The sequence below is a fragment of the Cheilinus undulatus genome, linkage group 17 (assembly GCF_018320785.1).
Source record: "Cheilinus undulatus linkage group 17, ASM1832078v1, whole genome shotgun sequence".
Taxonomy (NCBI): Eukaryota; Metazoa; Chordata; class Actinopteri; order Labriformes; family Labridae; genus Cheilinus; species Cheilinus undulatus.
Genome location: NC_054881.1, coordinates 11,245,378 through 11,267,070, shown reverse-complemented (window position 1 = coordinate 11,267,070; position 21,693 = coordinate 11,245,378). Strand labels below are relative to the sequence as shown.

The window sequence follows — 21,693 nt, the reverse complement described above, 5'->3', positions numbered from 1 at the left end:
AAGCTATTGGATGTACACCAGAATGTTGAAATAAAATAGCTCCAAGCTGTTAAAATTGATCAAAAAGCTGGCACTTTCTGTATGAATATGTTGGCAACATTTTTTTTGTTCATGAGGGAACTTTCATGCTTTTATTTGAGAGACCGATGATAGAGTTGGAAACAGGAGAGAGAGAGTGGGGGACGAGCCACAGGCCTTATTTGAACCCGGGCCACCCACTTTGAGGACAACAACTTCTGTACATCGAGCGTGCGGACACAACCAGTCGGTGCCCCATGTGGCCCCTTTACACATTTTTGCGTAATTTGGACAGTGTACAGGTTTGTTTACAAGTTTTGGTAGTCAAAAACAAGTAAAAACTCTATGTTTAGTGTCTTGTATTTTATGTTGCTCATTTGGCTCATTTTATTGTTTCACAATACCTGTTATTGTCAAGAATCAAATTTCAAACTCCTTTGTGTATTCCTGTAAGAGATTTGAAACTCCTTATACCAAACATAAAGGAATTTATGAGTTGAACCGGGAACTCCCCAACTGTTGGAAACCCAAAGATGCTACCAGAATGAGTCTTATAAACCAAATCCAGCTCCATTTGACATCAATATAGCGTTTGACCTGGATGACTAATTATCATCATAGACAAAGATCGCCATGGTGACATAAGGACAGGCACACTAAGCAACCACAGGGGGAACAAAACCTGCAATACTCAGTTATAAAGAAGGAAAGAAAGCAATGCATGGTTTAAACTGGTTCTGCTTATGATAAACAGTGTTTATAAGAAACTTTCATCCTCTTGGATTTTTTTTACACTTTTATTGATTTTATAAATCAATCGTGGTCAATATAAATGGGTTTTTTTGACCAAAAAAATGACAAAAAATCCTCATTCATGTCAAACTGAAACCACATTTCTATAGTGTCAATAAAACAAAAATATGTAATGTAAGTTAAATCGCCCCCGGTGGGTAATATGTCTCATTGCTTTTGTTAAAACCCACTCGTAATGTCATGACGGTAGATATTGTTGTGCAGTTCAGAGTAACACGTGTTTAGTCTCTTTATTAAATGCCAACATCAGATCAACTAAATTCCCCATGGTCAACTAAATTCTTAACGACCAATTAATCAATCATCGATTAATTGTTCCCACCCCTAGTGTCTCCCAAACATAGCGTCTTGTCTGATGCCCAAAACCACTGTTTTGGTCTCATCAGACAAGAGATCGTTCTTCCACTTTACCATGGAGTCTTCCACAGGCCTTTTAGGGAACTCTAGTTCAGACTGAAGATGAGTTTTTTCAACAGTGGCTTTCTCTTTGCCACTCTCCCATAAAGCTTTGACTGGTGAAGAACCCAGGCAACAGTTGTTGTATGCAGAGTCTCTGAAGCTTGTAACTCCTTCATAGTAGCCATTGGTGTCTTGGTGGCCTCCATTTTGCATGGTCACTCAGTTGTCTGGATCCATCCCATGACGTATGCTTTTCAATAACAGTTTCTCCAAGTTGCTAGGGGTGTTCTTTTGTCTCGCGATGTAATTGTAGCCAGGAATACTGATTAACCAGTGACTGGACCTGCCAGACACAGTTGTCTTTATGCACTTAATTGTGAGACTACTAGCACCAATTGGCTTGATCTCTGTTGAATTAGGTCAGTCCCTCATGAAGGTTTTTTTTCCCCAAAAAGCCTAATTATATTGATTCATTTATACAATCAGTAAAAGGGTAAAACATCCAACGTTGTGAATACTTATTACAGACATTGTATTTGCATGCAGGAGCGCCACATTTGATTTAATCAATCTATTTCTATCCAAATTTGGAAGGATTTTCAAAAGTTTTAGGCCATGCTCTTTGAAATAAAATGAGGCCCGCTAAACATATTCACAGTATTTCAGCACACTTGTGTCTTTTTGACAGGAGTGCTTGCACAGCATTGAAACACTTTCTTTTTAATTGTACTTGCAAGAATAAATTATCAAGTTTGGAGGAAAGGATGCATGTTAAAGGTAAAAACTTCTCCCAAGTGTAAATTAATGCTTTCTTCAAAGCAGAGTCACAAGGTGGAAGTTTGAAACTGCTACTGGGATATCGAGGGCAAGTGATGCTTTTTTAAAGTGTAGTTCACTTATTATGTATATTTAGGTTATAGATTATACATTAAAGTTATAGAGCCCTCTTTGCCGTTTGACTTAGAAGTTCATACTCATAAAGCTGCAAGATTTTGGGGGGTTACTTTGGCCAAAATGTTAAGGTCTAAGAAAAACAGCCTTGCAGGTAATCCAGCCATAATGCATGCATCATATTAAAAAAAACTGCCCTTCCTCCTTTGCATATGAAAAAAATCCTCTAAATATCTGGCCTTGCAATTAAACTGCAATTAAAGATTCAGTGCATGACAAATTGACTCTTAAACCAGTCCTGAATCAATACACTCCTTTCAAGCAATATTGAAGTCACCAAACACTCTCTACTAATGGGAAAAATCAAGCCAGGCCCATCAAAACGGATACTTTCTTAACAGAAGATCAGTGCACGCCAGCATGAAATTAAAGCCCTCAGGCTCATGGAAAATATACAGCTCTGTGTTATATTTTGGACACCCACCAGTCACATGGCAGCTGCAAGCCGATGCCAATGTAGAGGATTTATTTGTAAGAAACTCTGCGAGAAAAAAAGAGATATCACATGGCAGTCATGGTGCAGCGTACTGTATCCTTGTGAGCACATGAAAACACTGCAACCTGACATACATATGATCATGTAACTGCTGCCTACTGGAGCAGTTTTCTCTTCCCTGCTTCTCTTCCTGTGTTGCGTATGTAACTTGAAGTTGAGGGAGTTTTCAGTCTTGTGTCAGTGTTGGTTCGAAACATCTCTAGTCTTGCGTGAATCCTAGTCCTCCCGCTCTCACGTCACTTTTTGTGTGTTGCCATAATCTGGAACGACCTGCAGGCCCCTGTGGTTCTGAAAATCATGCTAGTAATACCTTAATCCCACTTCCTTTTTCCCTAGAAATGTTCTTGTGTTCACTGCAGGCCTTTGCCTTTTTAGTCTGTGTCATTAAGCAGGATTTGCCAAGAAAAATGGCGGTTTGGGAAGGATCTTTGGTGGTGGTGACATTTTGGAGTCAGCAATGTGGAGGTGGAATCTCTTTTGATTAGAACAAAGTGTCAGTTTGTTGATATCAGTTGGCTTCGTCTGTTGCTTTGCTCTCAAACAAAGTTAGAATTAAAATTACAGATCATATGAAGTTATCGCTCTTTGTTAGGAAGTTTTAAGTGAAATCAATACAGGCAATCAGATCGATTTGACATTTTTCCAGCATTTAGGCCTCTATATTTCTTTCGTCTTCTTTCTACATCAAGATATTTTTCAAACCTTTCACTATCATTGCACCTAGTTTCCCTATTCTTCCCTACCTCTCTCCTCCACATGACTGCTCTTTGTCAACTTCTCTCTTGTGTTTTTCTATTTGCATCTTTCACAAACACTCCCTCTCTCTGTCCTCACTCCTTTTGTTCGTCTATCTCCTCTGTTCTGCTCCTCCTTTTCGCCTCTCGCCGTTTATTTAATCTCCCCTCGTGCGCCTTTCAATTTGTCGCCCTGCTCCGTCTCTATCTCTTTAACTCTCAACTGTTTGCCCAGAAGTCATCATTTATGCTCCAGGGTACGTGGGATGATATGTTTGCGTGTTTGCAGCCATCCCGATGTCCTAGTCACTGCAGTTTGGTGTGATGTAGTAGCCGCTGCTTCTGTTTGTTTGTTTACCTCCCACAGCCACTTGGAGATCATTAGCAATGCCTTTGCCTGAGGAGGATCACTCACACACGCACATATTCACAAATGCACACCAACACATACATGCTCTTTCTGTCTCTCCCTCTGTCTACTTTTCTCTCACGCACATTGCCACAAAGACAAGCTGAACTGACTGGTAGCCCACTTGTATGGGGGGTTTTCTGTCACAGCTTTGTGTATGTAAAGTCCCAAACCACTATGAAACCACATGCAACTTTTATGCCTAATAAGAGGTGCATAAACGACAATTCAGCCTTTGAATATTGGGCTGTGGCTCAAGGGGAAAAAGAGGAAGCCCATCACCTAAGTTGTAAAAGTATGAAACATAAATGGCAGTAAATTTAGTTTAAGCAAATATTTAAAAAATAAATCTTTTAGAGATCCTATACTGAATTATAGGCTTTCTGCATAACGTGTGTGCCTTATCAGGGCTGAAAACATTACAGATCATACGATGTGTTTTGATGTAGCTGCTGGTTTAGCAGTTGGTCAGTCTACTTAGCTTTGTAGTGTACTGAGACCTCCAACAGGTGGCAGCATAAGCTCATAAAAGGAGCACAAAGGTCATCCTTACTCATTTAGCAACATGCTTTTACTAGCTTTGATCAACAGAGAAGTGCAAAACCTCCCAAAGAGCAATGCAACAAGTATCCTACTGTAAGAACAACTGAATTATGCAATGTGATGGTGCATTCATTACCTGTGTTGATCAAATTAACATTCATTAATCCTCTGAGACTGAATCATAAAAGAAAAGAAGTTAAATAACTTTTGAACTATAAATTGTAGCCTCTTACTCTTTAAAGTGAGCTGTTGTGTCGTTCCAATGACGCTATCCATGCTTTCGAGTTTCTTACAGAAGCTTTTCTAGTGAGCCTGGAACTTGAATGACTTTCTGGGTTCCTTAGAGGTTAAATCCACACTGCCTATTCTGAGACTTTTATGTGCTGTTTTCAATCACCTTTTACATTCTTCTTTTAAATTTTTTTTAATTAAGAGCTTGGAGCTCAGATAAGGATCTGGTATTGGCCAGAAACGTGAAACTGTCTGGGACAGAATTCGGTCTCCGGACCAAGGTTGAGAGGAACCCAGGTTTTTATCTTTTGTGGATCTTATTTGCTGTTTTTAATCACCTTTTACATGTTTCGTTTAAAAATTTTCCATTGTGTTTCTTTTTTCCCTTTGTCAATGTATTTTAATGTCCTGTGTGAAGCACTTTGAATTGCCTTGTTGCTGAAATGTGCTATACAAGTAAGCTTGCCTTGCCTTGCCTTACTGGATGCCCTTTTATCCATTTTTTTGTCAATTTTCGATTGTTTCTGCCACTAGCCGCAAATGCTTAATGCCATTTTGTATCCCACAATGCTTTGTGACAGGCTGTGGCAACCAATGGCTGGCTGTTCCATTGCCGAGTCATGCTTTGAGAAACTGCGTAACCATAACTGTGCAGTTCACTAACCCTGAATAGCTCATAATAGAGCAAAAGAGAGACAGAGAGCCTGTGATGTGACCCTCTGTGTCACTGCAGACAGAAACATTGAATAATGGCATAAAGAGAGCAAATACAAAGAAGGGCAAAGACTTCTTTCGTAAAGATTTGAATATTTTGAATTTTTTTGGTCACAGAATGATTTTTTTGCACTTTTGGTCCCAAAGAGACTGGAGAATGAGTAACAGAAAAATCATACTCATTATTGTTTACTGTGTGCCACACATAAAAGTGTTAGAGTTTTAATTTCTGTTTTTTTTTTTTCTTTTTTCTCTAGTCCCATCACTTTTTAAAAAAAAAACTCTAGTGACAGCACATATATTCCTAATGCCAAGGCTGTCATGAAAAAAAGGATGATCGGAGCTCGACTGTGCCACCACAGGGTTGATGTTTTTACAAGCTTTTTAAGACATAAAGTCCAGGGGAGACAAAACTATACAATAGCTCAGGACTTGAAGTGTTAGCAGACTGTAAAAATATCAAGCCTGTTTAATAGGCCTAATGGGGCAACTGTTCTAATGAATTAAAGGCAGTTTGTTTTAGAATATTAACTCAATTGCTTTACACTATTGATGCAGCTATTTCATTTTGGCAAGAAATCAGTTGAATCCCATCTCGACACAACTGAAATTATTCAAGTTTTTCACCAAAACATAAATTTCCTTTTCTTCAATTCGCATTTGATCACAACATGAGGGCATTTCATTTCATTTAACTAGGGTGAGCGTACTTTCCCATTTTTCCTTGGGTCCTGTAAAATTCTAAAAGGCACCAATATGTCCTGTTTTGAACAGCTACGCCCCAATTTTAGCCGATTAAAATTCCAAAACAATGCGCCATCCCTGCAACGCTTTTTCTGTATATATTGTATGTAACTCTATGTTGTTGTCAAGGCCGTTGCTATAACCAATAGAAAGACATCACTAACATGCCATATGTCAAGGCTCACAACTGATTCATAGGTACGTGTGTCAGTCAGTTTCATTGTGCTTATCATACTGACAGGACCATGTATGTAACATCAGGTAAGCTAGCTGTCATGCCGAAAGGGAAGCCAGTGTTTGTCTTAGAGCTCCAGGAAAGTTGTCTGTTTTGCACATAGTGCAGGTGTCCCTTTAAGTCGCCCACAATGGAAATGCTGGTATTAAAGTCATAACAAAACTAGCAAGCACAAATGGTGGGTTCAGAGCAGCAATTGTTTTGGTGATTAGTGACTGGAAGCATTAAGTCACATGGACTGAAAACCTATTTACAATAAAATATAGCAAATAATGATCAGCTGCCAATCAATCGGGGCATCTCTACATATTCAAAACAAAACAATTAAGACATAACTCTCATAATGCTCTCCTGAAAATTTCTGGAAAGTATCATGCAGATTTACCCTGAAATCTTTCTGATCTGGTTGTCCACATATGCATCTCACAGTGGGGGACTGTCCCGGTCAGACTGGAGGGGTAGGGGAGTCTTAGGAGGAAAGACATGATGTGAAAAGTGTTGTGAAAGTGGGGCTGAAGCAACAGATTCTGCTGTTTAAATGCAGTGATAAGAATATTTTCCTTTATATTTTAGTCATGTGATGCTCTCAAAATTCAGAGTTTTGAAAAATGAGCTGAACCGAAAGTACTGGTAAAAAGTACACATAATTCAGCAGTTTAATTACATGCATGGAGATAGCATCTAGCACCAAGAATTTTCCGGGATATTTCACCCCCACTTCTCACTGAAAATTTGCTAAGCGTGAGAAGGGAAAAGATCCAGGTAAAGTCAAAGTGAAAAGCTTTTTGGCTTTCATATGTGAAGCCCAAACTGAAAACACTTTCAGGACATTTGTGCATATATGAATAGGGCAAATGTTCGACACCCATCTTCCATGACTGTCTACTCTACGCAGAGATGAACTGAGTCTCAATCTTTATTTATCCTGAGACTTCCCATAGGCTATGCTTTATTGAGTAAATGCCTGATAAACTGGTTCACATACGTAACTGGGTCACAAACAGATCACAGACAAGTCACAGGATTCACCACCGCCGACTCTATTTGTCTAATGCAGGATTGTGTACGTTCTTTGATATATTAAACACAGTGCTTGTCTTTGTCTTGCACATGTGAGTGCCCCCCTCTAGCCTACCAAGCCTTCACCGCCTGTCATAAGGTTGTCATACAGTGTCATACAACCCACCTACATATGGAAAAGTGTACTCTTTTTTCAGTTTTTTAAGGGTTGTGACTTTGTGTCATACCAACCAGCCATTTCTAATTAAAGTTTTAGAAACATTTTTAAAAGTGTAAATCCATAACAGCTCATAGTGCAGACCACAATCCAGAAGGTTCTGCATTTTAATACTGCATAATGTAAAGATACTGAGTTGAGCTAAATCTTGATAGTCTTTTTAAATACATGCTTGCTCCTATTTTCTTCATTTTATCTGATTATTACAGTATGGACATTTTTTTTCTTTTTGGACTTTTAAATTGGACTATAATCAATTACCACATGGCAGTCATACACCTCTGCAAGAAACGCAATTGCATTGCAGTGTATGAACAATGGTGGGCAAAAAAGAGGACAGGGTTGGTGTTTTAATTTTACCTTGTACTTTCAAAATGTGTTCAGTCTATTCTTGGGAAGCGATGAACATGAGACCTATTTACCCTCCTCCTTAAAAGTATAATGAGTTCATTCTTAAGTCAGAGTTGACATTTGTGCAAAGATTAAAGAAAATACCCCGAAGTCTTTGAAGAAAAGCCTTAGAAGCTTTCTTGAGATATCCCATTCAAATGCAAGGGATGAACATATGCCTGTTGAAATTTGAACTTGGCCTCCAAATTTTATCAGTTCATTCCTGAGTGAGAGAGGACACTGGTGTGCAAAGTTTGAAGAAAATTGCACTAAGGTATCTTAATATATCGGATTAATAAGCGAGAGATTAATATACATGAGACCAGTTGCAGTTTGAGGACATCCCTCAAAAGCAGTTTTTAGATGTGTTTACATTTTAAGTATGAAAATGAGGCCCAACGATATGTCCTTTTGTCGTACAACCATCTAATCAGTCAATCCTTGTGAGTCAACAGTTGAAAAAGTTTGAAATGGATCCTCTGAAGGCTTGTTGAAATATCACCATAGACTGTAGAAAGAATTGGACAAACCCTGTGTGATGTCAGCCATCTGCTTACAAAAGGCGGACTCAACAGCTCTTGAAGCCAATTCGCAGAGGCTTCCATGTTAAAATCACGGTCTCAACCAAACTTTGGATCAACCTAACGGCCTACCCACTAAGTGCGACTTCCTGTCAGCTAGCTAGCTAGCTAGCATTCTGTTTGACAGAAACGTAGCCTCTGCCTGACGAGCCATCTGTCAATCAAATGAGACGTGCCAATCAGCGTGAAGTGAGGTTTATGCTGAATATAATCCAAATGACCGTGGTACAAAAAAATTCACCCCCCCCGTATAGTGAGAGCACAATAACACACTAGCTAATAAGACACATTTGTTGTTTTTTTTAACCATGCTGTAAACCAGTTTATTTCTTGTGTAAAAACCGGCTGTTTAATAGGTGTCCAGATGGGACTTCCGGCCAGCCTCAAGTGGACACTCGTGGTATTGCAATTTTTTGCACTTCTGCATTGGCTTCATTTTTCAGGGCCTGAGGTTGCCGCTTGGATATCACACTCAGAAACAACTAATGAACATGAGGCCTGATGAAGGTTTACCTAAAACCTCCAAAATCTATTTGTCTTTCAGTTAAAGTAGACATATGTGCAGAGTTTGAAGAAATCCCTCAAAGAGATATATTGATTTAAAGCTGTAGTAAGTGATTTATTTTTAGTGTTGTATTCCCACAAAAACAACAACCCATTAGTGTCTTGTTATTGAAGCCATCTAACAGACACACTTCTGCAATGCCTCCCTGCGCTGTACTCTCGCTTGAGGAAAACCAGCAAGGGACGATGCTCCAGCCAATGAAGAGGCTAGTACTCGCAGCCAATCACGGCTCAGGTCAGATACAATGGTGGAGTTACCAGCGGTGTTCGATCCTATGTAGAATTTGTTCATGCTGAGACGAAGTGTTTTCTTACCTGTAATTCGGCCATTGATTTCAGTGGAAAAATCACTCCACAAGAGCGATATTCCAGAGAAGAGGGGCAGAGCTACGGAGCTCAAACAGGGAGAAGAACAGGAAGGGAGGGGTAGTAGAGTTGATTCTACACAGTTCTCATAGAATGTTACATATTCAAGCTTTAAGGGAGGTATGAACGTGAGGCCCAGTAACCTCGACTTTGAGCAACAACTTCCAAAAAGGTATCAGTTTATTCTCAAGCCAGAATGGCCATTTGTGCAAAGTTTGAAAAAAATCCCCTAAAATATTAAGAAAATAGCATGTTTCAATTTCAGTATAAACATGAGGCCCAATGGCATCAATCTTCAATATATGACTTTCAAATGTCATCACTTCATTTTCAAGTCAGAATGGACATTCCTGCATAGTTATAACAAAAAGCTTTCTTGATATTCTATTTTGGCAAGGAGAGGATGAACATGAGGCCTCATGAGTTTTTGCCTTTGACTAAAAAAACCTTTTATTTCAACCTTGAGGCACTGTGGATGTCAAAGCGTTCTTTGAATATCATGTTTACGGGTCAGTGTGGATACATGTGCAAAGTTTAAAGAAAATCCCTCCAAGCAGTCTGGAGATTGTCTTCAGAAAGAAAGGTATGAACATGAGGCCCAATGACTTGACCTACGTTTTCCAAAATCTAGGTAGTTCATCTTTGAGTCAGAGTTGATATTTGTGTGACATTGAAAGAAAAGTTCTCTGAGCGAGCTTGAGATGCCAAAGCAAGGAATGAACAAGAGGCCTGATGACATTTGACTTAAAGGCTCCAGAGTCATATCAGTCTGTCCTTTAGTCCAATGGACATTCACACAAAGTCTAAAGAAAATCCTTCTAAGGATCTTGGAGATGTTGTGTTAACAAGTAAAGTATGACCATGAGGCCCAATGACTTGACCTGCAATCTGCAAAATCTAGGTAGTATCCTTCAGTGAGAGCGGACATTTATGCAAATTTTGAAGAAAATCCCTCAAAGCATTTTGGAGGTACTGTGTTTCCAAAGGTGGTTAGGAATGAGGCCCAATGTAGTAGACCCTGAGATCTACGATCTCCAAAATAAAAGTAGTTCATCCTTGAGTCAGAGTGGACATTTGTGCAACGTTTAACGAAAATCTCGCAGATCATTCAAGAGATGTTGTGCCCAGTTAGGAAGTTATAAACACGAGACCCAATGTTGTAGACCTTTGACCTACAATCTCCAAAATCTAAACAGGGCATCCTTGAGTCGCAGCTGACATGTGTGCAAAGTTTGAAGAGAATCCCCCAAAGCGATCTTGAGATATTGTGTCAGTAAGAATGGCCTGAATTTACAGACGGACGGATGTACGGACGGACGGGTGACCCAAAAGAATCATGTCTCCGGGACCCTGAATAGTTCTGGTGCAGAGGCAAAAGAATTAAGAAAAAAAAATCAAGTTTTTATTAAAAAGAAATCCTTGCACACATTATGAAAAGAAATGATAGTTTAAAATAAACTAAATAACTGTGACAAGTTTTAATGCAGATTTTGGGTTACATATCACTTTAAATATCCCTGTTGTCACTTTTGTAGTGACGCAGGCAGCATGGTGCCATTAGTTTAACCTGAAATTCTGCCCTTTATTTCCCCCCTCCCAAAGAGTTACATTATCGGTGCATATTGAGTGAATACAAGTGGAAAGATACCAGACAATATTCAGCCCACAACAAATCATTTCAGAGTTGTCTGTTTGTTACGTAACGGTGTGAATCATAGGAAGATTTAAAAAAAAAAAAAAAAAAAGGAAAGAAAAGAAAAGATGATTTTGATCCAGACAACTTCACCCAGCGGGGTCTATACACAGAGAATGATGTTGCATTATAAGCAATGATAAGCAGCCTCTCTCTCTCTCACACTCGCCCTCTCTCTCTCTCTCTCTCTCTCTCTCGCTCTCTCTCGACATCCCATAATGATCCTCAGACAGACTCAGGCAGACACCCGCTCCGCTCGGTCCCGATTGGTAGAACTGTTGCCAGGGAGCGTTGCCGTCTCAACGTGGATAGAATCTGTTGTCTGGTACACTTTAGACATGAGAACAACTGCAGGATCTGAATATTTATAACGAGGCGACTGTTCATATTGAGATGGTATAGAGGGAACATAAGCAGGAGGGGAAGGAGCTTTGCTTTTCATCTCTTCGAAATTTCTCTTTGGCTCCCTTTTTTGTGTGAACTGCAAACTAAAATATAAATCAATTTCCTCTTAATTTATCTCCTTGATTCATCTTTAGCTTCGTTAGGATTTTATTTGCTCGTGCTCTTTTGTCTGCGTCTTGGATAAAAGTTGCAGCAACTTCACTTCAAACTTGCTTAAACTGTTTTCATGAACTACTCAAAGGCAAGCACATGAATCATAAGTGTATGACTTGTGTGGTTTTATGTTTGAATGATACCCTATTGTCATAGGCGAGGTAGCTACAGTATAACTAGTCATTAAATCTGTGCGTGTGCGTGTGCCTGTGCAAATGTGTGTGCCATCTGGCGAATAGTCTCATTTCTTTGTATTATTCAAATATGCCTGGACCTGCTGCTACAGTTAATAACACTGTGCGTAGGTATGAGTCCTTGATTAAAATGGATGTAACGCACTCTCAACAAAGCAGACAACAATCAGAACAGCATTCAAATCTCATTTCTTGCACACTCGCATGCTTTACATAGAGTGCCAAAAGTCACAGCCTCATATATAACTGATTATAAAAAAACACGCCTTGGTATGCGGAAAACTTTGACATGGAAATGCAAACACAGTCAGAGAGAAAATGAGGACACACCGCGTTTAACCACTCGTTAGGCAAACAAGTTGACGGAGTTCATGTCTTATATTCTTTTATCAGGGATGTGCAAAGTCTATATTTAATGCAGGCAGGAGGAGGCTGCAATTTCCGTGCTACTGTTTGCGTGCGCGTCTCACTTCATAATGTACACGCATATTCGTCTCATGTTCATCCGTGCATACATTTACATGAACATCTTCGTCTCCTCTGTATATGTGCAGAGTGGCACACCGCCGTCCTGTCTGCCTGACTCAACATATTCCCCGTTCACTCTCCTTTGCTCTTTCTCTCCCTCCCCTCCCTCCTTCTCCTCCTCCTCCTCCTCCTCCTCCTCCTCCTCCCCTCTTGCTCTGCCCGGCTGGCACGTACATGCATGTCTGTAGACTCTGTACTGTGCTTGCTGCCGTGGCACGCGCCAACCTCACTGCAATGCAGCCCTGTGTGCATTAATTGGCAGAGAGACAGTGGGTATGTGGTATGCGGGGTGGGAAGGAGAGAGGAGAAGAAAAAAAGAGGAGTGGAGGAGAGGAGCAGGAGGCAATGTAAGGACACAGTAGTCACAATGACTGACATACACATGGACTGACCGACGGATGAGAGGTCTGTCCGGTGCACAGACTCACAGACAGACAAACAAACAGAATGTGTGTTGCTGAGTGTGCACAGTGAGATTACCTGCCAGGAGAGCGCGTGTATGTCTATTTGCATTAGTATGTGTGTGGATTGTGTGTCTCCTGTGTCTCACTGTGCTTTTTTTTGTGTGTGCTCGCTCATGTGTGCCTATATGTGCCGTGCAGATATCGCCCTACTGGAGCAAAAAAGCGTTCGAAACCAGAGTCTGACTCACAGTATTCAGCGCTTTGTGATATCCTCCCTTTCATATTTCCGCTGTGACTGAAGAGTAAAAGTTTGCTCGCTTTAGCACAACTTTCTCCACTTGAGGTTTTTTTTTTTTATTTGGCGAAAAATGTGTCTGGATACTTTCTGGGGACAGACTCTGTTACAAAACTGATCTGCAGAAGCTTATTTTATAAACTTCCACTGATTTTCTCCATCAGGGGTCAGAGCTGTGTGCTTTTTTTCCTTCACATTCTAGGGCTGGGAAAATTTAAGGATATATCAGTATATATTAAAACGAGATATATGGTGAAACAGCATTGTTTCTATTAATATAGTTCATGTTGATTAAGAAATAGACTCCTGACCTTATGCTCAGTAAAAAGGACAGTTTACAGTAAGAATCACCAACAAATATATGCTCATTTGTCACAGGATAATGTATGTGAAATGATTTGTTTAAATGTGAATTATTTTTTCCATGTATTTAAGGCTCATTTATCATATTACAAAAAAAAGCAAATGATTCTGATGCAAGTCTGGCTCACAGTAGGGCTGCTCGATTCTGAAAAACTCTTGATCATGATTATTTTTATCTGTATTGAGATCACAAATATGAAACATTACTTGTTTATTTTGCATCATCTGCATTACATGTATCAAACCTAAATGCTCTTGACACTTTGAAAAATAAGCAATTAATGAATGAAAAACCAAAAATATGTAAAAGTGTTGCTATAAAAAACAATGAAGAAACAATTAAAAGACTATTATGGCCCAAAAATCCCCCAAAACTGGAGCATGCACAACATTCAGCTCACAATAATCATTTAATCACAATTATCTTGTTTTCATAATTATAGGAAGCCAAAAATTGTGTTTGAAAATGATTAGCACTACTCTACGGCAATGAAATAGAGTTGGGTAATTTATCGTTTTGATGATCAAAAATTGCAGGCAAACGCTAGCACACTGAGTCAATTGCACAAATATGTTGGCAACAATTGGAAAAGTTGATGGAATTGGTGAGAAACAAGGAAAACCCTTGCTGGAACTAGAGGGAGGCAGATGTTTCCCACTTTTCCTAATGTTCCCAACAAATTTGTGCAATTTCACCAACGCTCTCTTTGTTTTTGTAAAAAATATGACTAAAGATAATTAAGTGTCTGTACTCTTTGAAACCACAGATCATAAAAATAATGGAGATTTCAGCATTTTGGTAATCAAAGCACAGAAAATTTTGACAAAGACATGATACAGAAATGTTGCCAAGAGTTTGAATGCTTAGCCCAAGGGTATTTTTTTTAATTCATTTTAAATTAGGAGCATTTATATTATCAGTAGAAGTCAAATCATGTCAATGCAATTTTTACAGCACCAACAATAGAAGTCTCAGACACCCAAACATTGGGTAATTTATTGTTCCAGATGTCAAAATTTTGGCAAAACCCTGCACTGCCAAAATAGGTGAAATATGTCGGCAACATTTTCAAACATGGGTGGGGCCGGCTACAAGTGGGGAAACCCTTGCTGTTACTGTAACTGGCGAGGAATGAAGGCGTTTTCTCTCTCATTGCCAGTTCCATCAACTTTTTGAATGTTACCAATGATTTTGTACAATTAAGCTAATATTCTATACTCTCTTGGTTAAAATATGACTGAAGATCATTTCTTTAAGTTTTGATAAGTCATTAAAACAATAGAGATTTCATCACTTTGAAAAAAATGGCACCCAAACATTGGGTAATTTATTGTCTTTATTTAAAAACCATGCAAGCAAACTCCTGCACACAGTCTAATTTGCACAAATACATTTGCAACATTTGTAAAGTGGCTTGAGCCGGTGAGAAGTGAGGAAATCCCATCCCAGTTAAACCCATTTGTCCAAATGATGCCAACAAATTTGCGCAGTTTAGACAGTTTTTCGCTCTCCTTTGTTTAACAGTATGACTAATCCTTACATGTCTGCACTTTCTACTTCCTCCAACCACAAAACAGGGGAGATTTAATTATTTTGAAACACATGGTATATTTTGGGTATGAAAAATTTTGCTGCCAACACATTTGGGTAATGAGCCAGTGCTCTTTTCTGTTTGAAATCTGACTGACAATTTTACGTTTTTGTGCTTTATAATACCACAAAATATGAAAATAAGGGCATTTTATCCTTTCAAAATGCACAGTATTTATTTGATAGTATAGAAAATTTTGTTGCTAACAAATCTGTGCAGTTTAGCCAGTGTTCTCCATCTTTTGGTTAAAAATTACAATTAAAGATCTTTAGAATTTTGTACTTTTTAATATTACCAATTAAGAAACAGGGGACAGGGTATCTATTGGTCTCTATTGGTTAAAATATGACTGAAAAATCTCACATTTTCAACGTTTTAATACCACCAGTTACTAAAATGAGGGAGTTTTTACGTTGAAACACAGTATTTGTATGGAAATATTGTTGCTGACAAATTCATACAACTTAGCCAATGTTTTCCCTCTCGGTTAAAAATTGTGACTAATGATCTTTACATTTCTGTACTTTTCAACACTAATCACTAAAGTAATAGAGATTTTATTTTTGAAACACACAATATATATGAGTATGGAAAATCGGCCAACTCCAAATATGGAAATGTTTTGCCCAGTAAAAATGACCCAATATCGGATTTTTTAACTTCTCTTTTTGTTGCTGTGGTTTTGAATTACACATATACATTTTTACATTTTTTTCCCAGAATCATATCAAAGTTTATAATCCTGGTATTATGACATTTGATAGTTTTTTCTTCAATATATGCATAGTTTTGTATCACAAGTCAGCTGATACTTATCTATGATTTTCAGTAGGTATGCACAGTACTGTTACAATATGCTATCAGAAGGGTAATTATTGCAATCTACACATATGAATATATCGAACAATGTTTGTAGCCTTTAAATTGGGACATACTATACTTTTATGCAGTGTAAAACGAAATCAATGGACCAATATTAAGTTTTTTTAGTATTACTTATACTTCAAAGTGTATTGTATGAACTGAAGTTTTAGGTCTGAACTTCATTTAGTTTGAATTTTTAACCTGGGGGGATTATTTCAAGTATTTTATCGTGATAGGCCAGGACACTCTTGTAAATGAGATTCTTAATCTCAATGAGGCTTTCTCCTGGTTAAAACAATTTGAATAAAAGAATAAATAAACGATTGTTTTGGGAAAAACCACCATAAACCCTGCTATTTCCTTGGGGGAATTAATTTTAATAACAGGTCAAGTCTACTAGAGAATAGACAAGGTGTTTACAAAAAAAAGTTGTGTCAACTAAAACAAGTATCAAATATCAGATATGGGCAGAAATTCAGTATTGTGTGTGGAAATCAGTATGATATCACCAGATATGAAAATTTCTGCCGATATTTGCAACCGATACTGTATCAGCTGTAAAATTTGGCACACAAGCAATTAAGTTAGTGGCGTTTTAGGCTAGATGAACAGTTCTACATCAGCTGAGACTTCCTTTTAATTTATCATCCTTCCTCACAATTAAAAGTCTGTTTTGAGGACTGAAATTTGTTCATCCTGAAACTTTAAAATTTATATTTCAAGGACTAAAGTTTCAGGGTCTAAACTACATCTGAACATAATCGGCTTAAGTTCATTTGCAGATATCGGCGAAATTCCAATATTGTGCATTCCCTAGTTTTGTACTAGTCCTTTAATTTTAAAGTTTCTTCTAAGAAGAGAAGTTTTAGATCTGAACTTCATTTATTTTTTTGGATTATTTTAAGAATGATAGATAGATAGATAGATAGATAGATAGATAGATAGATAGATCAGCAGGAGAATGAATACACTGTAAATTAGCATTAAAATATTTAATAAAAAGTATGAACATAATTATAAGCAGCAAGTCATCTAACAATACAAATAAAGTGTCAAAAAGTGAATCAAAAATTAGCATAAAATCTGTAAACACTGGGCTTAACAGAATGCAAACACAGTAAATTGCTTGAAGAAGAAGAAAAAGTGAGACCACTTGTATCAGCTTTGGATGCCTTTACATTAATCAGAACTGTTTTATTGCAGTAATTAACAACCAGTTAAAGACTAACTGAAAATGTATCATGATTGTCTCTGGAAACCACCGTGCAAACCTGGTGTTTTATCAGCATAACTGATTGTAGTAAGAGGTCAAATCTAGTGCAGGAGAGACAAGGTGTTCCTATGAAAAGTGTCGTGTATATATCTTAAAATACAATCTTGTGTATTCCTCTTCTTTTGCCCTTTTCGCCCAGCCCTAGCTCTGAACTCTGCCTCTTCTCTGACATGCAGTTTGCACACATACTGTAAAAAAACGCTCCTACTCATGTCACAGCCATTCTGCATTCTCTCCCTCCCACACAATTCTTTCTGGAAGTTATCCTCTCTCCGTCTTTTATCTTCCTTTTCCCTCTGTCATATTATGTGACATCTGCCTCCCGTCCTCCCTTATCCACATCACAGCTACATTTACGGAGGCCGTCCACGTGCTCCTTTGGAAATAAAAATAAATAAATAAAAGTAACACCATAGAAAAAAAAAATGTTCAAATGTCACCTGAATAAACTGCACCACCACGGCGGAGGCGTAAATTAATCATTTAATTTATCAATTCATGTAGAAATGCAACATAGTCTTGCGTGAAGACACAACTTCACTCCGCTTTGGTGTGTAGGTGTTTGGCAGAGAGAGGTCTTTGCATGATTCAGAGAAAACACTTGCTGGAAAAGTAAAACCTCTTTTTTTTAACTATTGTCTTCCAGTGATTCTAAAGAGGAAAATGGGAAATACCTCCAAATAATTACATTTTTGATTAACTTTTCTGTGAAGGACTACCGCAGTTTCTCAGAGACGTGACGCATTCAGTCCAGACTTGCGTCAACCTGGGAATGGAGAAGTTTCACTACTCGGCGTCTAATTAATTAATGGCGTATGTGACCTCTGCAAGCTTTTGCTGGTTTCTCTTTTGTCTTCTCTAGCGCGTTCTCTCAGACCGTATAGGCATCTGTGTCCAGGGGCAAAGTGGCAGAAGTTGCTTCAACCTAATTGTCTTTCTCTCCTCGTACTGTCCTCAAATGACTTTCTCTCTGTCTCCCCTCCCTCCCCTTCTCCGCTCTCTCTCTCTCTCTAGCTCTGCCCAGTCTCTGTCTCCGTCTGTAACTGTAGCCTGTGTTTTTCTCTCCCTCCCACTCCCTGCGACGTATAGATACTGCATTGATCAGACACAGCGCGCGCAGACACATGCACACGCTGAGCCTCCCACTCCTTTCATCATTGATTCGCTCTGCTCTGCTTTTCTTTCTCTCTCACCCCATTCTCTCTCCCCCAACAGCGGCACTTGTTGAATTCAACCCTTGGAGAATAGAGAGAGAAAGAGAGAGAGAGGGAGAGGAGGAGGGGGGGGGGTTAGAAACAGAGAGATAATGACAGGGAGGCAGAGCTGGAGCAGACAGAGAGCAGAGAGAATGGGGCTTTGGAGGATTTAGAGATAGAAGAAGGAAAAGTCAGACAGAAGAAGAAGAAGAATCATCTTCGAGACACTTAAAGTGAAAGAGTCGCTCAGACGGAGTGCATCAAAGTCCTCTCCTCCGTCCTGGTCCTAACTGCTGCTTCTGCCGGTGCTGTGTTTGTGTGTGTGCAAAGGCTCCATGGTGTGTTTTCACCCACAAGGCTGGCTCACGCAGGTCAGAACTGTCTGGCTTTTTTATTTCTGCATGCATGCAAAGAAAGTCATGTGCTTGTTTCTCCAGGTGAGAGTGCACAGTAACTCCTCTCTGCGCTGTATACTTTTTTATGTAAGGCTGTACGTCTGTCTGCATGAAGTGGGAAGAGAGAATGACTGTGAGTGTAAGAGAGGCGGTGACATTTTTTCAGTTTGTATTCCTGGAAACTGTTCTGCAGCATTGCTTAATAATGAAACTAGTGCGTATATATGTGAGTGTTTGTGTGTGTGGGTGGGTTGGTGGGGAGGGAAAAAAAAACAATGATACAAGGTTCAGGGAAAGAAAAAAGAAAGTGCAAACATGCCTGGAGAATGTTACACGAGGATATGTTTGACATGAGTTGTTTTGTTTTGGCGAGAAAGGACCCAAATGCAGATGAAAAACGGTGCAGAGTCAGCGAAATTCAAGGAGTATCTTTAAACTGTGAGATTAGAAAAAGAGGTTTGGGGTTCCTTGTGTGGGAAAAGTTGCTGCCCTGCAGTTATGATTTTGTCTATTTGGACTATGACTAAAAATGTTAGTGGACTACCTTTTTCCATGAGGAAGACAATCTAAAAATAGATCTTTGATGATAAAACTGACGAAGAGCAGGGATCAATGATAATAGATTTTTGGCTGTATCAAATATGCTGATATTTCCAGACTCAAGGAGGTTTTACTTTCCAGTATACATCTATATATATCTGCACTAGGGCTTTTAAGATTAATTGTATTAATTGCAATTAATCAAGGTCCACGATAAGCGCACTAATTTTTCAAATCACGATCAATCTCATGCTTTATTGCTTTCATTAAGCTTTGTGTCTCCTTGCAGCAACAGAGATGTAAAATAAGTCCACCACTGCTCCTTATTGTCTCATTTCACTTTAAAAACTCACAGACAGTTCAGTGGACAAGTTAAAAGTAAAGTCCTGTAATTATTGCTCCAAGAGTTTCATCTACTGTTTATGAAAAAATGTAATTTTTATACGGTTTCCCCATCTCACTATAACTCACCTGCCTCCGTCTGCCCCCCTTCTGTTAACACTCAGCACATTATGTTACAGATTATCTTGTACATAGGAATGCGTCTTTATACTTCCTCTACCTGTGTAGATTTTGTATTTTATTTATGTATCTTTCTTATTTTTATACCCCTGTACTTAGCTTAACCAGGTACCATTTTGCACAATTCAACACCGAGCTGTTGCAAGCATTCATATTTTCTTGTTTTGTTGCCTATGCCCTTGTTGTGTATGTATGTTATGGAACAGCTGAAACTTTAATTTTCTTTAGGATCAATAAAGTATGTATCTAAACTAATCTAACTTTTACACATTTCAGGGTAAGGAAACATAGCCCTGTCTGCGATTTGAAAATTGCAAAAGGTCATTGTGATTTAATCTAATTTATGGTTAAATGCCCAGCCCTACACAAATGTTCTTATCTGCCAATGTCTGCCAGGACCGTTATTATGCTGCTAATATCCTGTGGACAGTTAGTCCACTAATATTTCAAATCACTCCTCCTTAATGTCTCATTTCACTTCTAAAAAGTCTCAGACAGCTCAGTGGACAAGTCAAAGGTCATCTACACCTTCTATTTCCTTTACAATCCATGACAAAATCCTTTTTCTGTGCTGAGGTTGAAGTTAAAACCGCTGATTTCCCTATTAAAGCAGGTCTGTATCGACATAGGAAGTAATTTATTCTCAGGACAGCAGAAAAATCCAAAATAGCACAAAAGCGGTTTTGGTTGAAAAAGAGTGTCATTTTAAAAGGGATTAAAAGGTTGCAGTTACTCAAGAGTAGCTGCAGAAATTCAGAGATTAATTGCGATTAAAAATTTTAATCTTCTGACAGCCCTAATATATACCCAACTTTTTCATGGTAAAAAAAATGCCAAGTTTTTCCTGTGGAAGAACTGACCTGTTATTAAAATTAATTCTCCTAATGAAACAGCATGTTTGCATAGTGATTAGGAATGCAAGATAATGGATTATTGCTGATATTGGATGTGCAGATATTTATGAATTAATTTCAGCTGATGCCGATATTGATACAGATATTTGAAAGTAGTTCAGACTTCATACTTGAGTCTTTGAAACACGTAACTTAATGTTTGTGGATGAACAAAACAAATTTCAGACTTTAAATTCTAAAGAAAAATGATAACTAAAGAAAAGACTTAGCAGACATAGGTCTGTTGGTCCAGCCTAAAACTTCACTAACTTGTTTGTTCGTACAGCAGTATTTACAGCAGATATAGGCAGATTTATACAGACAAAATAGTAGCAGAAACTTTCTTACCTGCAGATATGTACTGATTATTAACTTTTTAAGCATTTTATGTCTGCCATTGCCTATAATGATAATGAGAATCCTTAACAAGTAGTGCATCATTTTTTTAATCTCATGCTTTATTTTCCCTGTAAACATACTTTAGTGTGGCCACTGCTGCGTCTCCCTCTCCTTATTTCACTTAATAAAACTCACAGACAGCTCAGTGGCTAAAGTCATCTACACCTTGTATTATCAAACATTTACTTTTTACTGTTCCCGTACTTCCTTCTCATTCTGTAAAAAGTTTTCTTTCTGTTTTCAGGGAACTTTAAGGAGTCTTTAAACTGTGAGATTAGGAATGAGATTAAGAAAATATTTCGGACCCTGAGTATCAGTCTTTAGAACACATTTAAGTTCCCAGAATGAGGATGAAAATATATAAATTCAATGTCATGTAGGGGCATTGTGTTTTCCTGAAAGTGCACAAATTCTTTTTTAAAAACCTGCTGACATGTACAGCCAAAGTATCGGCTGTAAACTCGATATTACGCCGATGATATTTATTTGCTTGGAATGGTATTTAAAAGAGTTAAACTTCATGAACTGATCAAATTGGATGCTTCTAAGAGGAAAAGCA

At 38.4% G+C, this 21,693-nt stretch overlaps 1 protein-coding gene across 3 annotated transcripts in view; it reads left to right on the top strand.

Annotated features, from left to right (window-relative positions):
- The window catches only part of LOC121524876 (nucleus accumbens-associated protein 2), a 72,437-nt gene that overhangs the window by 26,103 nt on the left and 24,641 nt on the right, over positions 1-21,693 (top strand). Inside the window, exon 1 of one of the 3 annotated variants that reach the window (XM_041810422.1) lies at positions 18,507-18,756. The exons of the other annotated variants lie outside the window; for them this stretch is intronic. The gene's annotated coding sequence lies outside the window, so the exon portion shown is untranslated. Of the gene's footprint in view, positions 1-18,506; positions 18,757-21,693 lie in introns of those variants that run through there. 3 annotated transcript variants of the gene reach the window in all.